This window comes from Chinchilla lanigera, unplaced genomic scaffold, assembly GCF_000276665.1.
Source record: "Chinchilla lanigera isolate Chin_1 unplaced genomic scaffold, ChiLan1.0 scaffold00048, whole genome shotgun sequence".
NCBI classification, from domain to species: domain Eukaryota; kingdom Metazoa; phylum Chordata; class Mammalia; order Rodentia; family Chinchillidae; genus Chinchilla; species Chinchilla lanigera.
In genome coordinates, this window is record NW_004955449.1 from 7121512 (window position 1) to 7137542 (window position 16031).

Here is a 16031-nt window from a genome sequence, read left to right on the forward strand (position 1 = left end):
GTGGGCAAATCTAGAAAACAATAAAAAGTTATTATATCTTGCTCTTCTTTGTAAAATTCCACATGAAACTCATCATTCACGACTGTATAGGGGTTTTACCAATTTCCTAAAATCTTTTCTTTTCAGAACCAAAAGCCTTGGGTGACCTCTTCAACTCTGTTTAATCTCCCACAACTACTTTAGGACAGCTCACCTGAAAGGAAACTCAGATTGTAAAGTTAAACAACTTTTTTATTTCTTTTCAAAGTTATTTTAAACAATTTAGAGATTTCATTATAACTGTAGACTCTCAACCACTTGTCAGTAACAGGATCAGATTTTTATCTTTAAATTGAGCAGTACACCAAACCAAATTTATCACAACTTCAGAAAGACTCTCTTAGGTCCATCAGTTTACCCTATTGCCACATATACTGTCACTGTGGAAGGCTGATCGCTTCACAGTGTCCAAAATGCTTTATTGGCCCTCTGGCAGGGGTAGGGGCAGGCAATAAAGCATTTGTAAGGAATATATGTATGTATTTTTCCTGATAATGAGTGGCAGTATTTTCCTTTACATTTTGGTAAAACTGCTTACTAAACACTCATTACCTGGAACTAAAAACTGTTTAATTGTCAAGAAACAAACTGATATTTCAGATTAAAATGACCAGCTTCAAAATTACTCAGCATGTAACATGGCACATACGCAGGTGTGCCCACTGAGTAGTTATTGAATGATTTTGACTTGAAATAATATTGTAAAATCTACTGCCGATCTTCTTATGGTTCCTGCTGATAGATTTTCTTAGCTTCTCATGCCTCGTCTTTTTTTAGAGTAGAAAACAAATTTAAAATTCTGCAACAGAATTTATTAAGCAACAGAGAAGTTATGTGAAAGTTGGGATCAGCGCTTCCAGGAGACAGCAAAAATAAATGCCTGTCTGTGAACCTGTGAGCGTTGCGCAATTAAATCCAGCTCTTCCCCTCAAATTCTCAGCAGGGCACCACACGAACAAGTGAAAATTAGAACTGTGCAAGAATGTTTGCTTAGAAAGTGAAACCAGCCAGCTTGGAGCTGCCTGACAAATTTACTTTCTGCCAGAACTTCTCCTGTTATTTCGTAGCTGGAGAATTCAATTAGAAAGAGGTTACAAGTAAAAAATTCCAAATATGTTCATGTTCTCATTACATTTCACTCTGAAGGAAGGTAACCAGCCTCTTTGGTCCAGTGAGCTGAGTCTACACAGAGCACACAAGGACCAGCACATACACCCCCACACACTTTTCTTTAGAGCACCATGTAATCAGATGCATTAGCCTCCTTTTTTATGAGACCTCAGTAGGTTTTCAAGGTGTCCCAGAGCATGCTTGTGTTGGAAACCTGCCAAGGAAAGCAGATGTGGTGCTCAGCCCCTGTTCCCACTCACTAGAGGCATAGGGACCCAGGAAAATATCATAAACCTCACCAAACCTGACTCTTGGCTGCCATAAGAGAAAGTATCACAGAAGGAAGAATTCAAAATGCTGATGCTTTGCAGCACTTTCTGCATCATTGCTTATAAAACCTCTAACCTGAGCATGGAGTTGTGAGTAGCTCAGATCAGGCGCAAATGACACACATCTAATGTGACCTGTCTACACACACACACACACACACACACACACACACACACGACTCTAGACATCTAACCACTTAGAGTCTCCAGGGCTGTGTTCTCAGCATGCATGTTCTTTTTTTAAATTTTTAAAGTTTTATTTTTTTTATTTTAAAAAGAGTATTAAATGAGAAACAGACAAAGAAATAGAACAGTAGCAGCATACCAGTATCACAAACATAAACAAATCAAAGCAAGAACATTCAAAGTGATACAGAGTCTCATGACAAAATAATACGAATCAACAGTAGTTGTTACATTTCATATTGCTATCCTCAACTACATTGCTCAGATTACCAGATGTGAGAATGAAAGATTGCTCAAACCTTTACAGCAAATAAGAAAATAATTCTTTGATAAAATAGTAGAGATAATACAGAGTTTCACTAGACAAAATGGTAAGAGTTCACCATTGTAATTCCATTGTATATTGTTACCTTCAAATCAGTTGCTCAGACCACCATTTTCTTACTACATGTTTTCAATCAGCTCTGTTTCATCTATGTTACACTCAATGTATGTCTCTGGTTACTAAACCTTAATCTTATGTAGCCCAAATCTTTCAAATTCAACATAGCTGTATTTCCTAAATTTCCCACAAACTCGTGTTTAGTCTCTAATTTTTGAGTATATTAAAACAGACAACATCTGGGGTTGTCCGGGATAATGGTGAGTGTAACAGCAGTCAGTTAAAAGTGAATAAAATGATTGTTGATTATCAGCATATGTGCAAAATTAGGAAGCTTTGCTCACTTCAGCAGCACACATATAAGATTAGGAAGCTTGTCTATCACACACATGTGCATGCACACATACATTCATACATTCACGTATGGCAGTTTGAGAATGGGAATAAAAAAAGTAAAAAGCAAGCTGAGTGGCCCAGAATCCCAGCACTCAGGAGACTAAGGTTGGAAAATCGCTCTGAGTTCAAGGCCAGCCTGGGCTACACAGTGATTTCAAGGCCATGCTGAACTACAAAGCAAGACCCTGTCTTAAAAAAAAAAAAAATTCAGTTTGTGTAAAGCCTGAATTGGCTTTGGTGTGGCAGATTTAGCCCTAAATGTATGGACAAATAAAAAATTGGGTCACTGTAAGTTGTGCTGCTAAAGTTGACAATAGGGTCCAGGCTGAGTGGGCATTAGACTGGCATAGCTTTGTCTGGTTCTCAACACAACCTTGATCTCAGCTTTTACTATGAAGTATATGCTCTTGTCCATTTTACTATGAAGTATATGCTCTTGTCCATCACTGGTTTCACCAAATCCGGTCCCCCTCACTTCTGATCTTTGATTTGTTTTCCTGCTTATGGTTTAGGTTCACTCCTTGAGTCTGAAGTACTGCACCAATTTACTGACCTTTTTGTTTTGTATTGATTTTTGGTAATTATTTTTTCGCTTTCTCTTCAACTAGTGCATTCCTCTTCCTCTTTTTAGTTTATATTCCCAAGATGAGCATTTTGATATGCCAGCCCAAACATTCAGTACTGCCCTTGTGAGTGAATGTGAACTTTCCTTCTATCTTACTTAGCTTTGTGAGCTGATCCAAGAGAGAGAGAGAGAGAGAGAGAGACAGAATACACAGAGGTGGAAGGGGTTAAGGACATGGGATGCTGAAAATATAGAGGGTATACTGAGTTTCCAGATTGGTCAGCATTGAAAAGAAAGAGTGGAAAATATTAAGAGAGAAAATTGTGCAGAAAGAGTGTCTTTTGAATCTACAAACTTGGTCAAATAGTCCAAGGTCCAAAAGATATCTGTGAGTAGCTATGTCAGAAACTGGAGACATTAAGGTTAAGGTGATCGGAGACTTCAGGTCTCGTGTGTGTGTGTCTGTGTGTGTGTAATGTGATGCTAGACACACCAAAAATAACAGAAAGATTATTTTCACCAAATGCTTGGATAACTATAATAGAAAGAGGGCACTTAATGTCTTTCTACAGTTCCAGAGAGAACAGAAATTTTTAATTTGAACTGAAAAAATGCATGTGTGAAATGCAAGGATACTTTTAACAATAGAAACACCCATTAAGTAAGACAATTTTCTCTCTTAAGCAATTTTTAGTATGTTATTTTGAACACTCAGCACACAGAATAGTTTGATATTTTATATTCTTATCTGGATCCCTGGTAGTATATTAATAATGATTATTATACCACCATCATATATTAAATAATATTGATATTATTACTATATAGTAAGTAATGCTTACTATGTGCCAAGCACTTACTATATGCCAAACAGTAAAGTTTAAGTCACTTAATGAATATGAATTTATTTGTAAATTTGCCAAATACTCTATAAGACAAATATCAGTAGCTCTATTTTCCAATGAGGAAATGAAGTACAGTTGTTAGTCTTCCCAGGGCCAACCAGTAGGCAGGCTTGGAAGCCAGAATTCAAACTCAGGCAGCTGGTTCTAAAATCTTATGGTTCATTATGGGTTTCTGAATGTAGTGCTACGTGGAATTTATTGATCTCCTCTAGCTCTTGGAGATGATGGTTTGGTAATTCTGATAAACTGAGGCAAATTTGTGCATTTTTAGAATGATTATATATCTAGAGTCAAGAAATTCTTCATAGAACTGAAATTTAAAAAGTTCAAAAATTAGAAAGAAAGGTAAGTTATGAAAATGTTCTAACTTCAAGGATTGATCTCAAAGTAAAGATGCTATTAATAATGAAATTTTATATATCAGTTCTTGGAATTCCTGTTATAAATCTACTCTTAGAAGATTAATCATACAGGAAAAATTTACTATTATTATTAAGATTTAGCTTTGCTTTTTGTCAATACAAATATTTACAAAAGTCTAAGTCAGGCTCTCTACTCAGTATTACACAATGAATTAAAATAAGTATGAATAAAAATAAGTACATAAAAATAAGTACTTAAAAATTCATAAGTATTTATGAATAAATACTTATTCATAAAATAAGTATGAATTAAAATAAGTATGATTATGCATTATATTTTCTATAGTGGTTGTTATTTGAGAACTATCCCTCATTCTTTGAATAACCAAATGGACTTTGAGAATGTTAAAGAAATTGGAGACTATGGGAACACAAGTAGTAGTATACTTCACAGAGAAAAATATATACATATATGTATACATACACACTACATATTTAGGTATATATGCGAAGATAATTGAGGGTAACTGGAAGAAATATTAATAACATATCATAACAACGTAGCCCAAAAGTGTGATCAGTTAGGCTGAATGGTGAAATAAACAAAAGGGTTAGAAATTGAAGTCTGTGATAATTTATTGCTTCTATTTAAAGATGGGATATTAGAAACTATAAGTACTAGCTTTGAATTGACAAATGCAGTAAGTACACTAGATATTTTGTGAAATAAAGGGGTGCAAATTAGGCACAAACACATGCCTACCAGATTGCATTGCTCTGAAATTTCACAGATGAAAAGTGTGGCTGTTGTCCAGCTCTCAGTGATGGAGAGATGATGAATCTTGAAATTATTTCTATTCTAGAATGAGTCAGTGACTGAAAGCAGACATGACCTAGTACAGTTTCATTCCTAAAAATAAATGTTTCTGAGGCCTCCAGGTCTCAGAGGTCTAACATAGTTCCTACTAAAGATGTCAAGATCCTAACGAAGTCCTGTTCCTCTTTGAGCACCCCAGAATGACGCAGAGAAGAGAAGGAGATGATCGAATTGCTGGTCGCTGTCATTGGCTTTCCTCTGTGCATCCCTTGCTCTGTCCCCTGAGATCCAACTGGCAATAGCTTCTAGACTTTATCTTAGTAGCAAAGCAGCTACCTTCTACCCTACATGTGCCCGGGAAAGTGGCTCTAGATGCAACTGAAGCACAGTCCCTTTTATATAAAGTTTGCAGCTAGAACCGGCAACCTTTACTCATATGAATAAATGCAATTTAGTTTTTCACTTTCCCAGAGTATTCTTACTTGATGATGTAATCCGTGAGTAGAAACTCAAAAGCTCCAACATAAAAATCAGATAAATCAATGAGCAATCCTTAACTTTACAAATAGATTTTTCACTGTTTCCCTGGAGCACTTAATTACTATAGTTGTTTACAAACTTCTGATTATCTATCTAAATGGCTTACTGTTAGATAACATGTCTGAATTCTTATTACGACAGTTCTGACTAAAAACAAACAAAAACCCAGCAGAGATATTGATAAATCACCCATGAATTTATAGTGCAACTAAATGCTTTAAGTGTGACTCTGCTTATCAAAATTCAACATGCATAACTTTTAAAAAGTCACATTTTTTAAGCAGAGGTAATATTTTGATAATTCTGGCCAACTGAGGACACTTTGTATATTCCACAGATGGTTATAGATCTTGGGTAAAAGAAAATATTCCAGAGAATTTTCATAGAAATCAGGGAAAAAAAGAAGAAATACTTAGAAAGTGAGATAATTTCTGATTTGATAAATTGATCATTTCTAATATGAAGTCATCACAGGTGAGGTCCACCTGCAATTTATTTTAATACACTTAAATTCCTATTAGTTCAAAATAAAAATAACATCATTTGAACTGTATTTTTCATTCAGTCCATATTTACTGAATTTATGAAAAGAACTGGTACATGATTTAAAACCTTTTATAATGTTGAACTTATGTGACTCATAAATTTTTGTGTCTTTTCTGTGTTGGTAAGTATCTACTTAATTCATTTAGGGGTTACACATGTGATATCTTCTGATTTTGGGAGAAGATGCCATTGAGTATTTGACTGCAGAGAAACTGCAAAAACTTCCAAAACTGAATACTTCAGTATTATATTTATTTGAAATCATACACATGTCTGGAACAACTTGGGAATTAATTACTTTTGAAGAGTCAGACATATCTAATGCATTTGGCTCTAGACAACTAATTATCTTGCATACAATTAGAAAAATACAAAAGGCAAAGATTTACTTGAACGCCTGCCAAAAATGTCCATGAAAACTGAGCTGTCCAATGATAAGACAGTGGGGATTATTGGGGCAGGGGTATCCCCTTTGACAGAGAAGATAAACACAAGTGTTCAGTAAAAATAAAAGTGAATCAATCTTTTTTTTGAATTATAACAGATTATATGGAGCATGTTTCATTACACACAGTTTGTCCTTATTTTAAGGAAATCGTTTTTTTTTTTTTTTTTTTTTTTTGGTTTTTGGTTTTTCTCCGGTACCCGGAACCGAACTCAGGACCTTGCACTTGCCAGGCAGGCGTTTTTGCCGCTGAGCTAAATCCCCAGCCCCGGAAATCTCGTTTTAAGGAAACATGAAAGCAAATTAAAAAGAAACCAAAGGCTGCTATTTGAAAAATAAGGCTTTATCAAGATGCACCTCAAACTATATCCCAAGTCTTTGGGAGTGGGGAGGTGGGGTTGATGCTAAGGTACAAAGACTTGAAGGATAACATGTGGATGTTATCCCTGAGATGTCCAGAGCTGATTTTGACTCTCTGCACTTAAAGCTTATGTGAGTTATTAATTGGTGTTCTGATGCTTCTGTGTACTTAATCTGGAGCTCACAGAACTTAAACCAACTAGGCACTGATGTTCTTTGTGTTAATTCCTTTAATCCATGGTAGAATTTTATATTTTAAGAAGTACAGTACTCCATGAGGAATTTGGACTTACTACTGTGCTGCTCACTGCCAGTTTATTTTTTTTTTACCATTATTTAGTCCTACTAAGTCCTAAGGATCATTGTAGATAGACCCATAACATTTGATGTATCAAAACTAATAAAAATAACTGACTGAATCTGTTGATCTTGTTTGAAGGAAATACAATCTTGCTTTTTATTGCCTAATTGGTGCTACTGTTTATGCTTTTACTGATTATGTCATACAAGTGAAAATACACTAGTTAAATTTTCAAGAGATAAATCTCAATGTTTTAGAAAACAATGTGAAAAATTTAATATATTCATAGGTTTTTTTTTAAAGATTACTGGAAAATAAATACTTGGTCCTTCTCCCCAGCTCCTGGTGCAGAAGCACTAGAGTTTCTGGAGGGATGGTGTCTTATATATTCTCACGGTACGGCCCATGACTCGGGGTGGGAAGATGTAAAGTGAAGGAGAAGTAAACAGAGACAAGTGGATGAGAACTTCCAGCCTGCCTCCTACCCTGAGAAAGGAAGAATGACTATTGACCAGGTTCCCCTACCGATGTCTCTAAATGAGAGATTTTGCTGAGTTTCTGGTTCAGTGTTGATAGCAACAACCGTAACAAAAATGTGAGATGTCCTAACGTTAACTAAAAACCTCCAGGGATGGAGGATGGGGGAGATAAGGAAAGAGGGAGAAGTACTTGTTTGTGGAAAAGACACACCATTTGATGTTAGCGGTAATGTTACAAAACTGACAATACAAAATTTCACACCGTTCTATAAAAACACTGCGCCTTTATGAAATAACCCAGTTCTAACAGCACCATTTCTGAATAAGAGAGGTCTGGAATTACCACCCCTGAAGGAGTGAAACTGTGATTCGGGTGAAGGAATGTTTGTAGCAGAATTGGAAAAAAATAAATTACAGTTTAATTAAATTTGAAAGTGTAAGTTGAATACTCCCAAAAGATGGGATGGAAAGCAAATAAAAGAACTACTTACTGTCGATTAAGCTCTGTCCCCCCACAGACTGGTCAGTCAAAAATCTTGCAATTACATTACCAGGCATTTATTAAGTGCCTAACCTACTTTATAAATTGCCAACTCTAGACATGACTCTGAGCTCTCCAGCAGGCCTTATAAAGAGAATTCTGGTGTACAGAAATGTTTCAAATGTGGCAAGTAGCAGTGAGAGACAGAATGCTTGATGGTGGGCGGTTATTTCTGTAAATATCAGTAAACTATCTATGAACTTTGTGGACATTTTACCCCAAAGCAGTTCCAAGAAAAGCAGCACTCCTTTCCTCTGTGATCACAGGACACATGAAGCCAGAGCTGACATTTCCTCAGCAACATGTTCTGAAGTAAAGCCCTCTGTGATCATTAAAGAATGTTGACTCTCATTTTTCAGGTGGTTGGGAGAAGCTGTACCTGAAAGATGCCCCAGACTAGCTTAAAACAGAACCATTCCGTCCAAAGTCCGGATTATGTTTTGCCCAAGCAGCTGGCACATTGCCATATAGCAGATATCTGAAATGCTGACTTTTAAAAACAGATCTAGTTGTTAGTTTATGTGGTGGTAGCAAGAAGGGAAAATATTCAGAGTAAGCAGAGGAACAGAGAAATATTTAAGCATGAAATTCAGGACTTTCTAATTTCTGCCCCAACTTTTCAGCCACTCACCAGCAATCTCTTCTAAAGCCCTAAACAGGTGTTCTTTCATATTAAAATTCTTGGTGCTGAATGCAGTTCAGGTAACTATTTTACTTGTCCTTTTGTAATTCATGCATAAAATTTTGAAATAATTCAAAAAGTCTACAGCTTGTCAGTGACCAAATAGAGCTCTGGTTAAAATAAAATATCTTTTAGTTCAGCAGCAGCTGGCTAAATTTAAACTCTGTATTATGTAATCTTAAAGTGTCCTTGCTTTTAGCTGGTGTTGTAGGAAATTCTGTTTTAATGTCTCTCCCAAATCATTCAGTCTCTTAACATCTAAACACTTAAGGCACAACGGGACCAAATTAAGGTGTTCACAGGCAATCGAAGGCAGAAAAAACTCCATTTGAAATAGTGTACAGGGCATGATACCTTCAAAGTACAATCTCAGTCTTCTCCACTTAAGTTTGTAGTTACTATAATTAGGGCTGGCAGATCCAACTGGCAGTGCTTTTCTTAATTCTGCAAAACATGTAAGAACCTGATTCTTTAATCCTTACTCTGGTACAACTCCCAGAGGAGATGAGCCCATGGTTAGACTGAGAGCTACAGGATCAAACTAAAACTGGAAAAGAATAATTTGCCTACATTTCTCTGAGCAAGCTGCAACAGTTGAAAATATTTCACACTTTTTTCCCTCACCAAATTTCAAGAAATACCGTTTATGATTCCTAATGTATTCATTCAATTTATGCCCATTATAGACAAACTGATTTCTTCTAGTTTTCCTTTAGTGGTTAGTTGCATAATTTTAACCCATGACTGTTTATTAAATTGGGCTCATTATTCTTCAATATCATGGATGATAAATGCTTTTTTTGCGAAGAGTTTCATGTATGAAGATTTAAATTTCAAAACACAAAGCAATGAAGAATATCATCACTTTTATAAAATCCAATTGAATATTTTCTTTTATAGCAATTACAATTTGACCTATAGCCTTCATTGATCTTCACTGATGAGCAAAAGCATTTTACAACCTGGCAAGCACACATGCATGAGTGACAGTATTGCACATACCTTTCGGAATAGGTTTACCCCAAGTTCACGGAAACGTCATATACCTCTATAATTCTTCTCTGAGTAGCTGCCTCCCTTGTTTCCTGTACAGCAAATTTCCCAGTCCCCTGAAGCAATCGGTGGAGTGGAGGCCAGCTCCACGGACAGGTCTATTCAGCAAGTACACGGGGCGGCTGAATTTATTTTAGCGATGAGTCTCAAGGATCCAACTGAGCACCTATTTTTAGGAACTGAGCTCTGTATAGGTGGGCCTGAGCCAAGCACTCTTTCAGAAGAGTGTCTTGCAGGGCGCCCTTCCTCACAGTGTCCCCCCTGATGTACGTGTGTCCCACACGTGGGCAGTCAATCAAACTTCTACAGCCGGGATCCTGAGGCAGACTCTGAACTTTCGAACAAGGTGTAAAACCCAACCCGCACAGAAGAGGAAGTGCAGGAATTAAAGTTCTCGAATGACTTGAACTTTCTAAATTATTTAAAACTTTTAACAGTCGAGAATATGGATGCAAAGCAAATAAGCAAAGTTTCAGTTTATTCTGGAAGAATAGTGAACGGAGGTTCTGCGGAAGAGGAAACGATTGTTTCGCAAAGCAGTGTTAGGTTAAATGTTACTGCACTTTTCCAGCTTGCGCTGGAAACAAAGTAAAACACTGCTTTTGTGATTATATAAGCAGAGCAAGTCTTCTTTTGGTTGAAAAGGCCATAAGAGAGAAGCGAGAAAGCTTTCTAGGGAGGATGCACATGCAGTCCTGTTCATTATTATTAGCTTTAAAATCACTAGTGAAGAAGACCATGCAGGGGAAAGGAGTCACCTCTCAGGCTCCTGCGAGAATCATACTAAATGTGGCTTGCTGTCACACCGCTTACTCAGCCTGCTTCAGAAGAAGGGAGGAACTCAACTAGAATTGTAGTCCAGTTCCATACTGCCAACACAGTTAAAGATAAAGTTACCCGCTCTCCCCATCTTTCTATTCTTTCTTAGTGTGGGGCACTGTGTGTGTTTCCAGCTGGCCTTACAACAAACCTGAATAAAGACAAAACAAGTTGCCCTTCAGCTGAGGAGAACAACTTATCTATGTACTCTATTCCATACAAAATATTTACAATTAAAATGTAATTTACAAATAAAAATTAGTATAGACATTATTCCATATATAATATTTGTTTCTACTAAAAAGTAAGTCACGAGTTGAGTTTCTAGCTCATTCACTCTAAGAAAAAGTTTCTGGTGTCATTTTGCTGAATACTCAATGTTTTCAGTGTCCTGTATTATCCACCTGTACAGAGGCATACTACCCATAATGGGAGCTTTTCGCACATGAGACCATCTCAGTTTTATTTGATAAAAATTACCTGACATTTAAAATTTACTTCTTCAGCTCCACGAGGCACTTTTCAAGTGTTCAATCTTCACATGTGACTGGAGGCTATGCGCTGAACAGTACAACTACACAACTTTTCCCTCTTGCAGAAAGTTCTATGGGGCAAAGCTGGTGTAGCCCAGGATTTCAGGACAACTTCGACAGCAACCATCCTCTGTGACTTGGGCAAGTTTCATAGGGTGACCGCACCCGACTTTGCTGGCCTGTGACTAAATGGAAAAAAGTCTACCAATTTTAAATGGTTGCTGCGAAGGTTAAATAATAGATATGAAATAATTATTTCAGTGGCACTTGTTACTCTAATATACATAACAAATTACTATCATTTTACATAGCTAAGTATATAAAATGGCACTACATCTAAAATTCTAAGAGTTTAAATTATGAGATTGATCCTGTAATACAAATGAAATTGCCTCTATTCTTGTGCCCGGATATAGTTTCTAAGGATATTTCAGCTAGCTCTGTCCTTTGAAATATGAATAATTAGTGAAAGATCTGAACTCTGGCTGCCTCATCTTTTCTCTTTATTCAAACTCTTTGTTTTCTCTTTATATTTAATTAGTTTCCTCACTTGCTTCTTTAAATTTCACTCATGCAAATTTTTCTTCAAACTTTCTATCTTAGCTTTTCAGGAAGAAAATATTTTTTTATTAAATATGCAGATATGAAAGTATTTTATATATTCTCTTGTTATAAATTTTCCAATATTTTTAGTAGTTTTCAAACACAAATAATTTATCATTACAAAAATTAATGGGTAGGTTGGTGAAATATTATAAAATAATTGGTAATGTAAAAGCAATAAATGCTAGAACTATAGTAGCATTCATTAGTTAACCTAAGGTCAAGCAAAAAATGTTCCATTATAAAACTAATCAGTTAACATAATTTGGTTTATTGGAGAAACAGTATAAAATAGCTAGAACTTGAGGAAAGACAGACCTTGAAGAGTGAGATGAGTGGAGGAGGCAATAAAATGCTTAATCATTTTAGCCAGTGAGGCTAGGCAAGATGTAGATACTGAATTTCATTTTTATTGAATAACCTATTAATAATAATCTATTACTATAACATTGCTGTGAAAGCAAGATAAAAGGATGGATCAATGGGTGACACACAGATAGGAAAATATACAGGTAAGAAAAGCCCTAAAGTGATTACTCATAGCAAAGATCTTAGAGTCCAAAAGGAAAATCATACTCCTTATTCAAATTGCAAACATGCTTCAATCTTCACAGTGCTTAGATACTTCATCTCTGCCTATTAAAATCTACATTGGATTCAGTTGAAGCTTGCATGTAATTTTTCTTGTGGGGTGAAATAACTAGTGTCAACCTATGCTCCCAGATAAAATAATTAGAGTCACTGGGTCAATTATAAAGATAATATACACAAGCCATCAGAGATGAGCCAAACTGTGAGGGCCAAAGGGACTACCAGAAATGTAAAAACCTTACAAATGGGACCTAAGAGTTGAGACCATGCCTGGAAGTATTTATGATTTTTTTTTTTACATAGAGGTTGGAAATCTAGGTTTGGCTCAGAAAGATCTATGCTGGGGGTGGGGAACAGCAGAACTTTTGGCAGCTTTGTAGGACGGAAGTGATAAAATTAGAAGGTAGGAGCTGGGGGTATGTGTGGCATACACCTGTAATCACAGCTACTGTGGAGATGAGGCAGCCAGATCATAGTCTCCAGGCCATCTTGGGCAACTTAGACTCAGTCTGAAATTAAAAAATAAGTGCTGCAGATGTGGCTCAATGATCCCTGGTTTCAATTCCCAATACATAAATGAAAAAATAACAGAAAACCTCACCTCTAATTTCTCCTTAAGACAGTCACTAAATTCTAAAATTTCACAGTTTTTCAAGACATAATTGCAAGCCCTAAAATTAATATGGGGAATGGTTCACATTTTCATGGCACTTAGCAAACAAGTATCTACGAGGAGGATATGTAACAGTTGAAGCTTCCAAATGAACGAGGCATTGCCTCTGAAATGATTTACAGTGACTTCTTTGCCCTTGGCTGTTCTTGGCAGAATGGGTTTAGCTAGAGGTTGAGAATTCTGCATTGGCCCCTGGCACATGGGATGCAGACAAACCTGCAAAATTGTTGGTGCTTAACCAGGTTTGTGATACTAAAATTAGTGACTCGCTTGACTCAAACACCGCCAATGCCCTCTTCAAGACAACTGCCAGATTCTGAATCTTTGCTCTGTGTGAGGCCAGATATACCAAGCAAGCATCTTAAAGTTGAGTGGTGATTCTTATAGTATCAGTGTTAGAGAACAAAGGACCTCACAGACTTTCAATGAAATCCTAAATTAAGGTGGTCAGCTTCTCCCTCCCCTCTGTTCTATGCCCCTAGTAGAGAAAAGCTTGAATCTCTTCATAAAGGTGAAATTATTTGAAGTTTTCACAGCTGTGTTTCTGAAGACACAATGATTGAGTTTCTTTTTTATTTTTGCTAATTAATCTTATTGGTACCTTTCAGATATACATAATGCTCACATTCATCATAGGGGACATGTACCTGTACATGTTATAATTTAATTCTTTCTTCCCTGTTCTCCTACCCTATCTTCAACCTCTCTTCCCCTCTTCATTTACAAAAACTTTATTTCCATTTTTTCTTTTTTATTCAATTTTTCTTTTCCCTTTCCCCTTGCCATTTCCTATGTTCCCCTTGTCATTTAGGCATTATCTTCCTATTTGATAATATCTAGCACACAGTTTGGTCTTCATTTATACTTTCATTTTCTCACATCAGAGAAATAATGCATATTACACATCTGTGTTCAATTTATTTCACTGAAGAGTATAGTCTCAGGGTGCATCCATTTACTTAGAAATGCCTCAGATTTATTCTTCTTATAGCTGAGTAGGAATCTATTTCTATAAAACAAACAAACAAACCCACATTTTCCTTATCCATTCATGTGTTGAATCTGAATCTGTTTCCAAAATTTATTATGATAAACTGTGCTGCTATAGGCATGGATGTACATACATTACTGTGGTATGATGCTTTTCATTCTTTCAGGAAGATACTAAGAAGGGAAATAACTGGGTTTTTGAGGAATCTGCACACAACTTTTCACAGTGATTGCATCAGTCTACACTCCCACAAACAGGGGAGAAGGGTTCCTTTTCCCCTACAGACTGCTAGCATTTGTTATTGGTTGATTTCTTGATAGCTTCCATTCTTTCTGGAGTGAGATGGAATATCAACATTATTTTAATTTGCATCTCTTAAGTGAGGAGTGATGTTGAACCTTTTTTCATATGTTTATTTGCTGTTTCTAACTCTTCATCTGAGAAGTGTCTATTCATTTCAGATGCTCAGTTTTGTATTGGGTATTTAATTTTTTTGGGGGGGTCTGATTTTGTTGAGCTCTTATATATTCTACATATTAGTCTTTTGTCTGAGGAATAGCTGGCAAACTTTTTTTCCAGTTATGTGGGTTGTCTCTTTAATCTATTAGTAATTTATTTTGCTGTGCAAGGCTTTTTAATGTGATGAGATCCCACTTGTTGATTCTTTGCAATAATTGCAATGAAATCAGAGTTTGGTTCATAAAGTTTTTCCTGTGCCTAGGATACAGGAGTTCAACCTATTCTCTTTTCCAGTAGATCTAGTGTTTCTGCTTTAATATTTAGATCTTTGGCCCATGTTGTTTTTAATTTGGTACATGGTGAGAGACCTGAGTCTAGTTTTAGCCTTTGGCATGTAGAAAGCAAGTTTTTCCAGTAGCACTTATTTAAGAGGCTATCTTTCTTCCAGTGAAGGTGTTTGGCCTCTTTGTCAAAGATAAATTGGCCAAGTGTATTTGGAGTTCTTTCTGCATCTGTTCTACTGAGACACGGGTTTGTTTTTCTGCCAGTACCATGCTGTTTTTACCACAACAGCTTTGTAGTATATTTAAAAGTCAGGGATTGTGAGGCCTCCTGACTCGACTTTGTTTCTAAGAACTGTTTTTGCTATTTTAGAACTGTTTTGATTCCAAATGAATTTTAGAAATGTTTACTCTAGTTCTGTGAGTTATGCTAATGATATTTTCCTTTAGATTGCATTAAATCTGTATAACAATTTTGAGAGTATGACCATTTTTACTATGTTGGTTATTCCTACCCAAAAGCAAGAAGTATCTTTGCATTTTTGATATCCATTTTTATCTCCTTTTTCAGAGTACTATAGTTTTCAATGTAGAGATCTTTTACTTCCTTCGTTACGTTGATTTCTAAGTATTTCATTTTTTTAGATGCTATTATGAAAGGCATTGTTTACCTAATTTCTCTCTTGGTGAGTTTGTTATTTTTGTATAGAAATGGTATTGAGCTTTGAATGTTGACTTTATATTCAGCTATGTAACTAAATTTGGTTATTAAATCTAAAAGTCTTTTTGTGGAGTTTTTGGGGTTTTCCATGTAGATTATTATGTTATCTACAAATAATGACATTTTAATTTCTTCCCTCCAGCTCTTTATTCCTCTTATTTCTTTCTCTTTTCTAATTGTTCTGGTTAATATCTCCAGAACTATATTGAATGAGAGTGGTGATGATGGATATCCTTGTCTTTTTCCTGATTTTAGAGTGAAAGATTTCAATATTTTGACCATTTAGTATGTTATTGTCTATTGATTTATCATAAATGGCTTT

At 35.9% G+C, this 16031-nt stretch overlaps 1 protein-coding gene across 1 annotated transcript in view; it reads right to left on the bottom strand.

Annotated features, from left to right (window-relative positions):
- Positions 1–10157, bottom strand: part of Xirp2 (xin actin binding repeat containing 2) — a 77033-nt gene extending 66876 nt beyond the window's left edge. The window contains exon 1 of the mRNA XM_013518803.1: positions 9988–10157. The gene's annotated coding sequence lies outside the window, so the exon portion shown is untranslated. The remainder of the gene's footprint in view (positions 1–9987) is intronic.
- Positions 10158–16031: the final 5874 nt, after the last annotated feature.